The sequence below is a fragment of the Podarcis filfolensis genome, assembly GCF_964270895.1.
Source record: "Podarcis filfolensis genome assembly, chromosome: 1".
NCBI lineage: Eukaryota > Metazoa > Chordata > Lepidosauria > Squamata > Lacertidae > Podarcis > Podarcis filfolensis.
In genome coordinates, this window is record NC_139604.1 from 126,329,406 (window position 1) to 126,342,056 (window position 12,651).

The 12,651-nt window shown below is 44.0% G+C and overlaps 1 protein-coding gene across 11 annotated transcripts in view; it reads left to right on the forward strand.

Moving 5' to 3' along the window:
* PPP2R5E (protein phosphatase 2 regulatory subunit B'epsilon) overlaps window positions 1-12,651 on the forward strand; it is an 88,553-nt gene that overhangs the window by 35,869 nt on the left and 40,033 nt on the right. The window lies entirely within an intron of this gene.

Here is a 12,651-nt window from a genome sequence, read left to right on the forward strand (position 1 = left end):
TAAGCCATTTCTGTTGAATGATTGGTTAATTGAAATGTTGTATGTCATCCTGTTTGTGTGACAGGTAATTTTTTATTAGTCATTCCTTAATTATGAATTTATGCATGCAAGTACTGTGTTCACCTCCAAGTATATACACAGGAGAGGAAAGGATGGTGTTAACAGACATATCGGCTGTTGGAGCCTAGCCTTATGAGCTTCTTTGGTGAAATATCATGATTCTTCTTTCATAATGGCGTTTTTTTAAAAAATGGATGTGACAGCTGGAACCATCAGTGGAGTAGATGAGCTGTTTACTCTTTCCTGCCTCGCACACTGTTGTGCTTCCTAAACCTTTTTCTTGCCTTCTCATCTGAGAACATAGGCTTTACATTTTTGGCAGGTGAGAACATGCCTCGTTGATTTGACTGACAGCTGTGTTGGGCGTGACTTCGGGTGGGGGAGGGTTGGGGCCCAACAGCCAGCTACCTTCCTGATACTTGAGATTAAGGGTATTGTGTATGTGTGTTTCCCCCCTTTCTCTTTTGTGGAGCTGGTTCTTGCCTAATTAGGAACTTTGCTTGTTGCTTAAATTGTTAAGTTCTTGGGAGGAAGGCAAGTGATGTGCCTCCCCACTCAACTGGGAGAGTGGGATGGGGGGCAGTTGCAGTGCTTCTGGGTAAGGGGAGGTATGGTGTAGGAGGAGGGGCAAGCCAGATAAAAACATAAAGGTAAAGGACCTGGATGGTTAAAGCTAGTCAAAAACGACTATAGGGTCCGGCACTCATATTGCTTTTCATGCCGAGGGAGCCAGCATTTGTCTGCAGACAGCTTTCTGGGTCATGTGGCCAACATGACTTCTGGTGCAACCGGGCAGCATGACGGAAGCCAGAGTGCACGGAAATGCTGTTTACCTTCCTGCCACAGCGGTACCTATTTATCTACTTGCACTGGTATGCTTTTGAACTACTAGGTTGGCAGAAGCTGGGCTAGAGCAACGGGAGCTCATTCCATCGCATGGATTCAAACTGCCGACCTTCCAGTCAGCAAACCCAAGAGGCTCAGTGGTTTAGACCACAGCGCCACCTGTGTCCCTTCAGGCAAGGGGCATACAGCACAGACAATTTGTGGCAATGCTGTGTGTAGGTCTCCTCTGCAACCTGTTGTTACACCAACCAGCTCTCAGGTTTGTGGGTGCTGCTGTTGAATGCCAGGTTGGCTTTGAATAAGATTTCCCTTATCCATTTGATCGTGGGTGAGGAGCTGGTGTTCATTGCTGAGCACTGGGTGGGCTAGTAGGGTGGAGCTGGTTTTGCTTCATGGCAGACTTGAGAATCAGGGAGGAGGAGTTGCAGTATCTGTAGGAAGTCTCCTGGCTTCTGTCTGCTGGAGTGCACATTCTGAGTGTATAGCTGAACCTGATGTTGGGTAATCAGGACAGATAAGAGATTCTGCTAGTTTACTACCTGCTTTGCTGCCCAGCAGTCTCCATTGGGCGAGCTAATAGAGATGGTCTTGAGAACTCCCATACTGTTGGTTCTAGGAGACTTGAACATCCATGCTGAGGCTGTCAATTCTGCAGCATGTGGCCTGCCACACATGGGATCTGGTTTTCTGAACCAGGCAGGAAGAAGGTAATCTGAGAGGCAAGGGATATTAATACCAGTAGCTTGTCATGCATGGATCATCTCCTATTGAGATTTAGGATTTCAACTGCTTTCCCCCTCTGCAGAGGTGTACAACCAATCAGGGAGGTCTGATGGATCCAGTTGGTTTCCAAACTACTCTTGGGGATTTTCTAGCTGATAACGGATGTTATGGTTGCTGTAGCCCTGACAGATTTTTGGAATATGCAGATGAGCCAGCATGTTGACATGATCACTTGTTAGAGCCTAAGTGGCTCTTCCTTATGCTCCAGAGCTTAGGGTAATGAAACAAGTATTGTTTAAACCAGTGCGGTCCAACTTTTTATACCAAGTGGGCAGCAAAAGTACCATATTTTTTGCTCTATAAGACTCACTTTTTCCCTCCTAAAAAGTAAGGGGAAATGTGTGTGCGTCTTATGGAGTGAATTCAGGCTGCACAGCTATCCCAGAAACCAGAACAGCAAGAGGGATTGCTGCTTTCACTGCGCAGCGATCCCTCTTGTTGTTCTGGCTTCTGAGATTCAGAATATTTTTTTTCTTGTTTTCCTCCTCCAAAAACTAGGTGCGTCTTACGGTCTGGTGCGTCTTATAGAGCAAAAAATACGGTTGTTTGACATGGAACCCATGAGCCTCACACTGCCTTGTCACGTGGGGGTGGGGGGAGCGAGGCCAAAATGCGACGCCCCCCTAGCCCTTCTGCTGCCTTCCCAAGCTGGGTAGGCGAGGCACTAGGCTTTGGAAAGGAGATGTGAGGCTCTGGTAGGGTCCTAGAGCCCTCCTTCCTCCAGGAAAAGGTATGTCACATAAAGCGCTAGCTAGGCTTTGGGAAGAAGACTGGACTCTAGGATTCTGTCAGGGCCCAAATATTGCTGACGGCTGCAAAAAAAAAAAAAAAAAAAAAGGCATTGAGGGCCGCATGTGGACCATCCTGGCTTAAACACAACTGGAGACAAATGCAGTCAAAATGAGTGCTCATCAGGCCCAATCAGTATCACAGGTCCGTACTTTAAAACTCTCTTTGTTTCGTTCTGGAGCTTTGCCTGCGAAAACCTCTTCACTGCTGAATCTGAGCAAACGTCAATCTGTGGAAAACCTGAGTTGCCGTTTATTGCACTTCAGCTTTAAAGAGTGGGATTTCACGGGCAAAGCTCTGGGGTGGAAAAAAGAGTGCTCGCACCTGGAGCTTGAAATCATGGACCTGTGCCTGGAAAGCATGGCAGTTGGTATTTTTAAAGCTGTAGCTTCTGTACTCAGCCCTACTGTGGGGTTGTCTAGGTACAGTGGGTTGTAGTTTTGAGAGTTCTGTGAGGATTCTTGTATATATTCTGTATTCAATGCTATTTCTCCAAGTTTTTGCTTGAATCAGTGAAGAGGCCGTTGGTGAGCTACTGTGCTGTGGAGAAAGGAAGTTATGGGCCAGATGGAAAATCTGCATTCCAGTCATTGCTAATTCAAGGGTGTGTATTTGCACATCCAAGAGAGGAGGAAGTCATCAATCTAATTAATGAAAAGAAATCCTCTTTCAAATAGTGCCTTCAAAGAGAGAACACCTTTTAAAAGTCACTCGACAAAGCTAGCAGAGATTATCTTGTCTTATTGCAAAACTCCAAATGCACACATTTGTTTGTTCCTTCTTGAAAAGAACATATGGGGATAGTAGTCAAGGAGGATCATCTCTGGCTTGCTTTCTGTCCTGCCTTTGTGGCACAAATTTATATAGCTCAATAAATTGATGTATTTTAGCTCCTTAGCCTTAGTGAGCTCTTTATGAGGTTCTTTCTGATTTATACAGAATAGGTGTACTTTCCCTTCAGATACTGTGTGCTCAGTCATAATTAAATTAATTTCTTTTAACATTCTTCCTAATAATCAAGAGCTGCCATGATTGTGGTTAAGGCATTTGACCACTTCCCTCATTGCAGGTTTCAGGCTCCCTGTATCTCCTTACGCTGGATGGCTACTACTAACGCACTTGTGTCACCAGACTGGAAAAGTTAGCCATAGCACTAAGTCATAAATATTTGGTGCTTTAATCATTCCAGTACCTTAATCAGGTGGTGTGTGATTCAAACCTAGGAATTTGGGGCCTGATATTTCTTCTAGGCTTCCTCAGAATGTTGATGAATTGAAAACATAACTTTATATCTGAATAGCTTCTGACTGGCACACAAGAAGAGTTGTGTGTGGTGATAAAGTCTCTAAAGGCTTTGGCTAGGATGGGTACCGTATTTTTCGCTCTATAACACGCACCTGACCATAACACGCACATCGTTTTTAGAGGAGGAAAACAAGGGAAAAAACATTCTGAATGAAACAGTGGATGTATCATTTTTGTGCTTCATGCTGTGGCCACAGACATGTGATCTGATGGTGAATTTGGGGTGACCCAATGCAAAAATCCTGAGAATTCCTGTGGATCCATGCTTTGTAACCACGTTTTTGCACCATTGCAGCCCCAGGCAACAGTGGGTGCGTGATTTTTCTGGTGCAGGCTGTAGCCATGGACATGCTATGTGATCTGATGGTGAATTTGGGGTGACCGAATGCAAAGATCCTGAGGATCCCTGTGGATCCATGCTTTGTAACCACATTTTTGCACCATTGCAGCCCCAGGCAACAGTGGGTGCGTGATTTTTTTGGTGCAGGCTGTAGCCATGGACATGCTATGTGATCTGATGGTGAATTTGGGGTGACCCAATGCAAAAATCCTGAGAATTCCTGTGGATCCATGCTTTGTAACCACGTTTTTGCACCATTGCAGCCCCAGGCAACAGTGGGTGCGTGATTTTTCTGGTGCAGGCTGTAGCCATGGACATGCTATGTGATCTGATGGTGAATTTGGGGTGACCGAATGCAAAGATCCTGAGGATCCCTGTGGATCCATGCTTTGTAACCACGTTTTTGCACCATTGCAGCCCCAGGCAACAGTGGGTGCGTGATTTTTCTGGTGCAGGCTGTAGCCATGGACATGCTATGTGATCTGATGGTGAATTTGGGGTGACCGAATGCAAAGATCCTGAGGATCCCTGTGGATCCATGCTTTGTAACCACATTTTTGCACCATTGCAGCCCCAGGCAACAGTGGGTGCGTGGTTTTTTTGGTGCAGGCTGTAGCCATGGACATGCTATGTGATCTGATGGTGAATTTGGGGTGACCCAATGCAAAGATCCTGAGGATCCATGCTTTGTAACCACATTTTAAATGGAGAGCGAAGGAAAAACAAAGAAGGGACATGAGGTGGTGTGCAGAGAAGCAGCTGGCTAAGAATGCAGGAGAGGGATTTAACGGGAGGGAGAAAAGAAAGGCAAACGTTTCCCCCCACCCCAGCCATTTCTCTCTCTCTCTCTCTCTCTCTCTCTCTCTCTCTCTCTCTCTCTCTCCCTCCCTCCCACCCTCTCTCTCTCTCCCTCTCCCCCAGCAGCACTGGAGCACAGAGAGGAAATAGAAGGAACACAGTCTGCTTTCCTCTCTGCTTGCCTGGAGGGGAGGGGCTTTCCCTGCTCTTTGTTCCGTTTCAGCAAACACAGCAAGGAAACAGAGGAGGGTGGGCAGTAAGACCCTGAGGCAGAATGCAGGAAAGCAGCCACTTCCTCTTTTCAGATTTCCCTTCTCCGTGAAGCGCGATTTGATTTTTGCCTGATTTTTCGGCTCCAGGGACCACACATTCGCTCAATAACACGCACACACATTTCCCCTTCCTTTTTAGGAGAAAAAATCTGCGTGTTATAGAGGGAAAAATACGGTAAGTGTGGAGCAAGGCAGGCAGCAGTAAGAAACAGAGCCCTTGTGGACCCTACCTGCCCGTGGACTGTCTCGCCAGAGTGGTGCATGCTCTAGTTATCTCTCGCTTGGACTACTGCAATGCGCTCTACGTGGGGCTACCTTTGAAGGTGACCCGGGAACTACAACTAATCCAGAATGCGGCAGCTAGACTGGTGACTGGGGGCGGCTGCCGAGACCACATAACACCGGTCTTGAAAGACCTACATTGGCTCCCAGTACGTTTCCGAGCACAATTCAAAGTGCTGGTGTTGACCTTTAAAGCCCTAAATGGCCTCGGCCCAGTATACCTGAAGGAGCATCTCCATCCCCATCGTTCTGCGCGGATGCTGAGGTCCAGCGCCGAGGGCCTTCTGGCTGTTCCCTCATTGCGAGAAGCAAAGCTACAGGGAACCAGGCAGAGGGCCTTCTCGGTAGTGGCACCTGCCCTGTGGAACGCCCTCCCATCAGATGTCAAAGCGATAAACAACTATCTGACATTCAGAAGACATCTTAAGGCAGCCCTGTTCAGGGAAGTTTTTAATGTGTGATATTTTAGTGTATTTTTGGTTTCTGTGGAAGCCGCCCAGAGTGGCTGGGGAAACCCAGCCAGATGGGCGGGGTATAAATAATAAATTATTATTATTATTATTATTATTATTATTATTATTATTATTATTATAGATTTACCTCCAAATATACGAGGTTTTATGCTTCTGAACGCCAACTGCTAGGAATCGTAAGCTGGAGAGTGCTACTGTGCTCATATTCTGTTTGTGGGATCCCTGTAGGCATCTGGTTGGCCACAGTGAGAACAGGATGCTGGAATAGATAGGCTGTTGGCCTGATCCAGCAGGACTCTTGCCCAGCAGGAGCAAGATTGACCTGTTTGTTTCTTCTGGGTAGCTCCTGAAGGTTTTGCTGATCTTCTTGCAGTTCCTTCCTGTGGATATTGGAGATGATGTGTCTGTATGAGTTTTATAAGGAGCTCCGGGTTGGTCCTTTTGAAAGTTTAAAATATATGCATTTAAATAATTTTATAAACATGGTTAAAATTTGTGTTATGTTTTAAAAACTTCTAACTTCTATAGCTTCTGTTTTGAAAAGAAATTTCAAGTAGAATATTTAAAGTGCATTTCAGGAAGATGCATCTTCGAGTATCTTGTCTGGCTTGCTGACTTCTGCAGAGCTTTCTTGGATTATTCAGTTCTCTTAGATTGCTGTTTTGTCCTCCCAAGTACAGCTCACTCAGCCTGTCTTTCCTGCTTATGATGATTTTTCCATTCTTATGAAGGCGTCCTGTGTGTGCTGCTAATCACAATGAAAATATAGTCAAGCTGCTAGATGATCCAGTTCATCTGATCCAGGCTTAGAAACAAACTTGGGAGGTTGTAAAAGCTGACTCAAACAGAAGGTGAACTTTTAAAGCTCCTGAATTCTTCTCGGATATGTGATCAAAGTCTGATCTGGAGAAGAATTCCTGCCTTCTGCCATTTTTCTCAAGCCCACGAAACACCTCATTTCTAGGGCTGGGCGATAGATCGATATATCATCCAAAACTGGTTTGAAGTTTATATCATAATATCAGTTTCATAATTTTTGACCTGGCTACATATCACAAATCATGATGTGTGTGTCTGTGAGAGAGAGGGGGGGGGGGAGAGAGAGAGAGAGAGAGAGCGCTAAAAATCACAATGTGGGAAATACTGTGAAGCCAGCCAGTGCCTCTATATAGCTTCATCCTTATTTCAGGCATTGTGATATATTGAGATATCACCATGTTAGCTGGTAATATATTGCAATATGGAAAACTAGGTATTTCCCAACCCTATCCCTTTACTTTTTCATTTGTGTTAGAATCTACAGTGGAGGTGAGAACCCTGCCCCTTTGCCTATCACCTTGATATGCTAAGTAACCTGTGCTTGGGGGATTTTGGGTCATGTGAATTTTCTAAGCACTGCTACAAACACCCTCCTCTCAACATGTGCACCAGCTGTTGCTGCTGCCATTTTAAAGTTAAGACAATGGAAGATGGTGAGTGTGTTTTGGTGGGTATGGTTTTTAGGGGATGCAACATGGTAAATCCGAGGTGAATTTGGAAGAGCTCACCCACCTATGTATAAAGCCAGTGTGGTATAGCGGTTAAGAGCGGTAGACTCGCAATCTGGTGAACCAGGTTCGCGTCTCTACTACTCCACATGCAGCTGCTGAGTGACCTTGGGCTAGTTACACTTCTTTGACGTCTCTCAGCCCCACTCACCTCACAGAGTGTTTGTTGTAGGGGAGGAAGGGAAAGGAGAATGTTAACTGCTTTGAGACTCCTTTGGGTAGTGATAAAGCGGGATATCAAATCGAAACTCCTCTGCCTCCTTCTCCATAACTATTAGGGGAAATGCCGTTATTTTAGCCACTAGTTGTAAATGCCATAGTAATACAGACTTTCCAGATTTTCATGTGAAACTAATAGAAAGATTATATAAAAACTCATTGGCCATTTAAGGAGTATTATTATTGGAAATTAAAAGACGCCTGCTTCTTGGGAGAAAAGCGATGACAAACCTAGACAGCATCTTAAAAAGCAGAGACATCATCTTGCTGACAAAGGTCCATATAGTTAAAGCTATGGTTTTCCCAGTAGTGATGTATGGAAGTGAGAGCTGGACCATCAAGAAGGCTGACCGCCAAAGAATTGATGCTTTTGAATTATGGTGCTGGAGGAGACTCTTGAGAGTCCCATGGACTGCAAGAAGATCAAACCTATCCATTCTTAAGGAAATCAGCCTTGAGTGCTCACTGGAAGGACAGATCGTGAAGCTGAGGCTCCAATACTTTGGCCACCTCATGAGAAGAGAAGGCTCCCTGGAAAAGACTCTGATGTTGGGAAAGATGGAGGGCGCAAGGAGAAGGGGACGTTGGAGGACAAGATGGTTGGACAGTGTTCTTGAAGCTAGTAACATGAGGTTGACCAAACTGCGGGAGGCAGTGGAGTGCATGACATGCTCTGGTCCATGGGGTCATGAAGAGTCAGACACAACTAAACGACTAAACAACAACAATTATTGGAGCTAAAATTCAGCCAGAAGTTACACCTTTCCTCCAGGGCTTAGCCCAAGAGCATGTGCAGCAATAGATTGCTATTATTTTGAAAATTAATTTAAAATTCCTCATAAAAATAAATGTTAGGAAAAAAATCATCATTATCATCATCTTTATTGTTATTCTGGAGGAGGGAGAAACTGTACAACAGCCTGTCATTGTATGGCTAGACTTCAAATGCTTTTAATACTGAACACATAACTTGTCTTGTGTTAAAAGTACTATTCTTGAATTTTGGTTGTGCATTCAGTCACGTAAATGTTACCTAGTAAGATAGCATCTGTCTGCAGTTTATTTGAATGATACATTAAAAAAGGCAATATAGGTTAGATGTATATTGAAAATTACATACCTGTCTTCTCAGAGATTATTGAAAAACATGTGCCTATCTAGCATCAAAGCAGAGTTAGTGTTGCTCCTGTAATGCAAAGGTTGATATTTACCTGAATCTATTTTTAGGTCCTGTGTGTGCAAGCTTCATTGAATTTGAAGAAGTACAGAGCAGTATTGGTTATTAGATTTTTTAAATAAACCTTTAAATATTTAGGAATGTGATTGTGGCATGGGCATAGCCAGTGAGTGTATAGACTTTTGGGAAGGCCTTCAGAAATAGAAATACGTGTGTGTGTGTGTGTGTGTGTGTGTGTGTGTATTACGACAAAAAGTCCATATCTTTGATGCTTATCTGACTTTATGAGGCAGATAGTCAAAGAGCAGACTTCTGGCACGTGTGATACCACAAGGAGTGTCCCCCTTCAGGTAACCTGGTCCTGAGTAGTTGCTTTGTATACTAACAGCAAAACCTTAAACCTGTCCCATCAAAGGGAGTGTAACCCCATCCAGTAACTGGTCTGTATCTTAGACAGTGGAGCCACTCACCTACAGGGCCTCTGTCCTGCTGCCACTCAGCTCCAGTTTATTGGCCTTTGTCCAGCCCTACACTGTGTTCAGACACTGGTCTGGGCTTGTGCAGCCACACCTGACTTGGATGTCATAGAGTTGAGTGTCATCAGCTTACTGATGCCTTTTTTCTCCAAATCTCCTAATGACCACACCCGCCGGCCTCATATAAATCTTAAACAGTGTGAGGGACAAGATGATACCCTGTGGGTACCTTAGCACAATTGCCAGGCAGTCCCCTGAAGCTGCTCTCTGAAGGCAAACTCCCACAGATGGGACACAGTTTAATTCCCATCTTACAGAGCTGGTCCAGGAAGATTCTGTGACCAGTAGTGTCAAAAGCTGCTGACGTTGAGTAAAAGCCCCTCTCAATATAGGTATGAAATACATCCCAGTTCAGAATGTAGGATGCTCTGGTTTCATTTTTCCGAAGGTAAGATTTTAATCCCTATGGTTATGGAAACATTTTAGACCATGGGTAGACAAACTAAGGCCCGGGGCCCGGATCCGGCCCAATTGCCTTCTAAATCCGGCCCACGGACGGTCCGGGAATCAGCGTGTTTTTACATGAATCGAATGTGTCCTTTTATTTAAAATGCATCTCTGGGTTATTTGTGGGGCATAGGAATTCACCCTCCCCCCCAAAAAATATAGTCCAGCCCTCTACAAGGTCTGAGGGTCAGTGGACCGGCCCCCTGCTGAAAAAGTTTGCTGACCCCTGTTTTAGACCATTGTAGTCTGGGCTTCTTAAAAGTAGAGGAGGATATTGGAGTTTTCCAGTGATCTGTGCTTATGCATGGACTTATTATCCTGTTTTTATTCTGCTTCTTTATTTGCCCCCGTGACTCTATTCACTAAAAGAGAATGTCAGTTGGGCAATCTGATTCCATTTGGGACTTTAGCTGTTGCATCAGAAGAACTCTGAACATCACTCTATTAAAATCTCTATAAATTAAGTTGCTAGCTAAATTTACCTTGGACCCTTTACAAACATTTAAAAAAACCAGTGCACTTTAGTGTTCTTTGGTGTTTTCAGTAGGAAAGTACGGTCTCCCTTGCAAGCCTATATGCGTGTGCTTGTGTGCCGGTGTGTATACGAATGATTGGAATATCAGAATTGGAGGGCTGTGTGTGCTCTTTGCTAGAAACAAAACCAACCACATCAAATTGACTGAAAAGTTGTAAAGAAAAGCTGAATTCTCTGATCTGTATACATCAGAGTACATCTCTGTACTCTGTACTCTGAGTATGTACAGAGTACATACAGAATACATCCCATACATCTACACATGGGAGTAGATCCACAGGGGTGGGTGGAAGGTGACTTTTTCACCCTCTTTTCTCCCTGCCAACCCCAGAGGACCTCCGACCCCAGTGCTTACCTGAGGGATATGGGGTCATGTTGAATAGACTGGGGCTGACAGGGAAGGGACAGATCTCACTTAAAAGTGTGTGTCGTGGGGAGTTGTCAATCCTCAGGGGAGCATTTTCAAGGGGCTCTTTCGACTGTAAGGTGTAAATAGGAAAGTCACCTTTGGCCGCTGACTCCAGTCCGTGTAAGTAAAGAAAAATAAAGTATGCCTCGCATGCAGAAGGTCCAAATCTAAATCTCTGATGTCTCCAAGTGGGGGTGGGAAAGTCTCTTGCTGAACCCCCCATGGAACTGATGCCACTCGGAGTAGGCAATACTTAGCTAGGTAGACAAATAAGGTGACTTGGTATAAGGCAGCTTCCTGTACAGTATTCCTGTGCAAAATAGTCATTGTTCAGTTGTGAATGATCTCTTATTCTGTGATCTTATTAAAGTTGGCTATTTTTAATAGGGGGGGAGGGAATTAATTTCAGGACAAGTAAGGGGAACTAGGGGGAATTGTTGGATGGTAACATTAAAAAATTAATAACTTAAAAAGACAATTGTGCAGTTTTTCTTCTCTCCCTCTTTAGGGAACAGGAAGGGGAATACTCTGTAAATCCTGGCCAACTCACACCCTTCCTGCCCGCCCCCCCTCCATTTCTGAGATTTTACCAGGTGTTGTCCACACACTTTTAGCATATTTTTCTGGCCACAGCAAGGGCTACAAAACCTAAGTTTTTCGAGAGAGTGACTTTTGTGCTAATTTTTCTTCTTTCACGGAATAACAGAATAACCACAGTCAGTACTCTAAGTGACTAGTTTTTAAAAAACAATTTTGCTTTAATTGATGAGACTGCCTGATTTGTCATTGTGGGTCAAGATAAGGAGTAGAATCACATTTTAATTATGTTAAGGGTGATAAAAAATGTTGCATGGCCCAGCCAAGCGATGAGCAAGAGTCAAGTTGAGTTCTTTGTGATCTAGCAAGTTACTTCTGCATTCCTGTGCCTTGCATTTTAAGACTTTCCAGATATTTAAAATTGTTCTTGATGGGGAAACTGTTGAAAAGGTTCAGATTTTGAACTGCCATCGATACACAAGGCATGTTCTTGTGCCACTGATGTGGTGAGACTACTCTATATTTCAAAATAGTAAATGCCATTAAAGTGCTGCGTGAGAGAAGAAGCACATTGTATACAGTAGGGTGAGTCAGATTTTAAAGCAACAGTGGATTTGCAGTGTTATTTCACCTGAAAGAAGGCAGGAAATAAGATACCAGAAGAGGATACAAGTAGTTCTTGGAATTGAAGCGGGAGTGTGTTGGTAGAGTGTCAGGTTTCAAGGCCAGCATCAAAACCTTGGATTTAAAAAATATATATCCCTAAACTGAGAAAGCAGAATGTGCTAATCTGGTTCCCTTGGTGACCCATAACATCAAAACAGAACATAAAATAAAGTTAACCTGGGGGCCTTAATAAGAAAGATCCCTACTGCAAACAGTCATATATTTGAAGTGAATGTTTTGCATTACTTTCTACTTGGTGACCCAGGAAAATAGTTGTGGGGAGGGAAATAAATTTAAAGTGGAATTAGCAATCCCAAAGCTGTGTTGTGCTTCTGCTACAAGAAATAAAAATAAAAATGCTTATGTTGACTGCAGTTGAAAAGGAATTAGAATTGCGTTTGAGATGGGGGTAAAAGAACCCCCCAAGAATGGGAAAGGAAGGGGGAAATGCTGTAGTGACATGAAAGGTCAAACGTTTCTGGTATCTCTTGCACTAGATTTATAATGCCCTAACTGCAGAATGTATGGCAGCTTTTTAATCTTGTCTCATGACAGTCTATAAATACCTGGGTTTGGAGCTTCTTCATGCTGTTGTCTAAAAACCTTTGGCTCTACCCTAACCACAGTCTT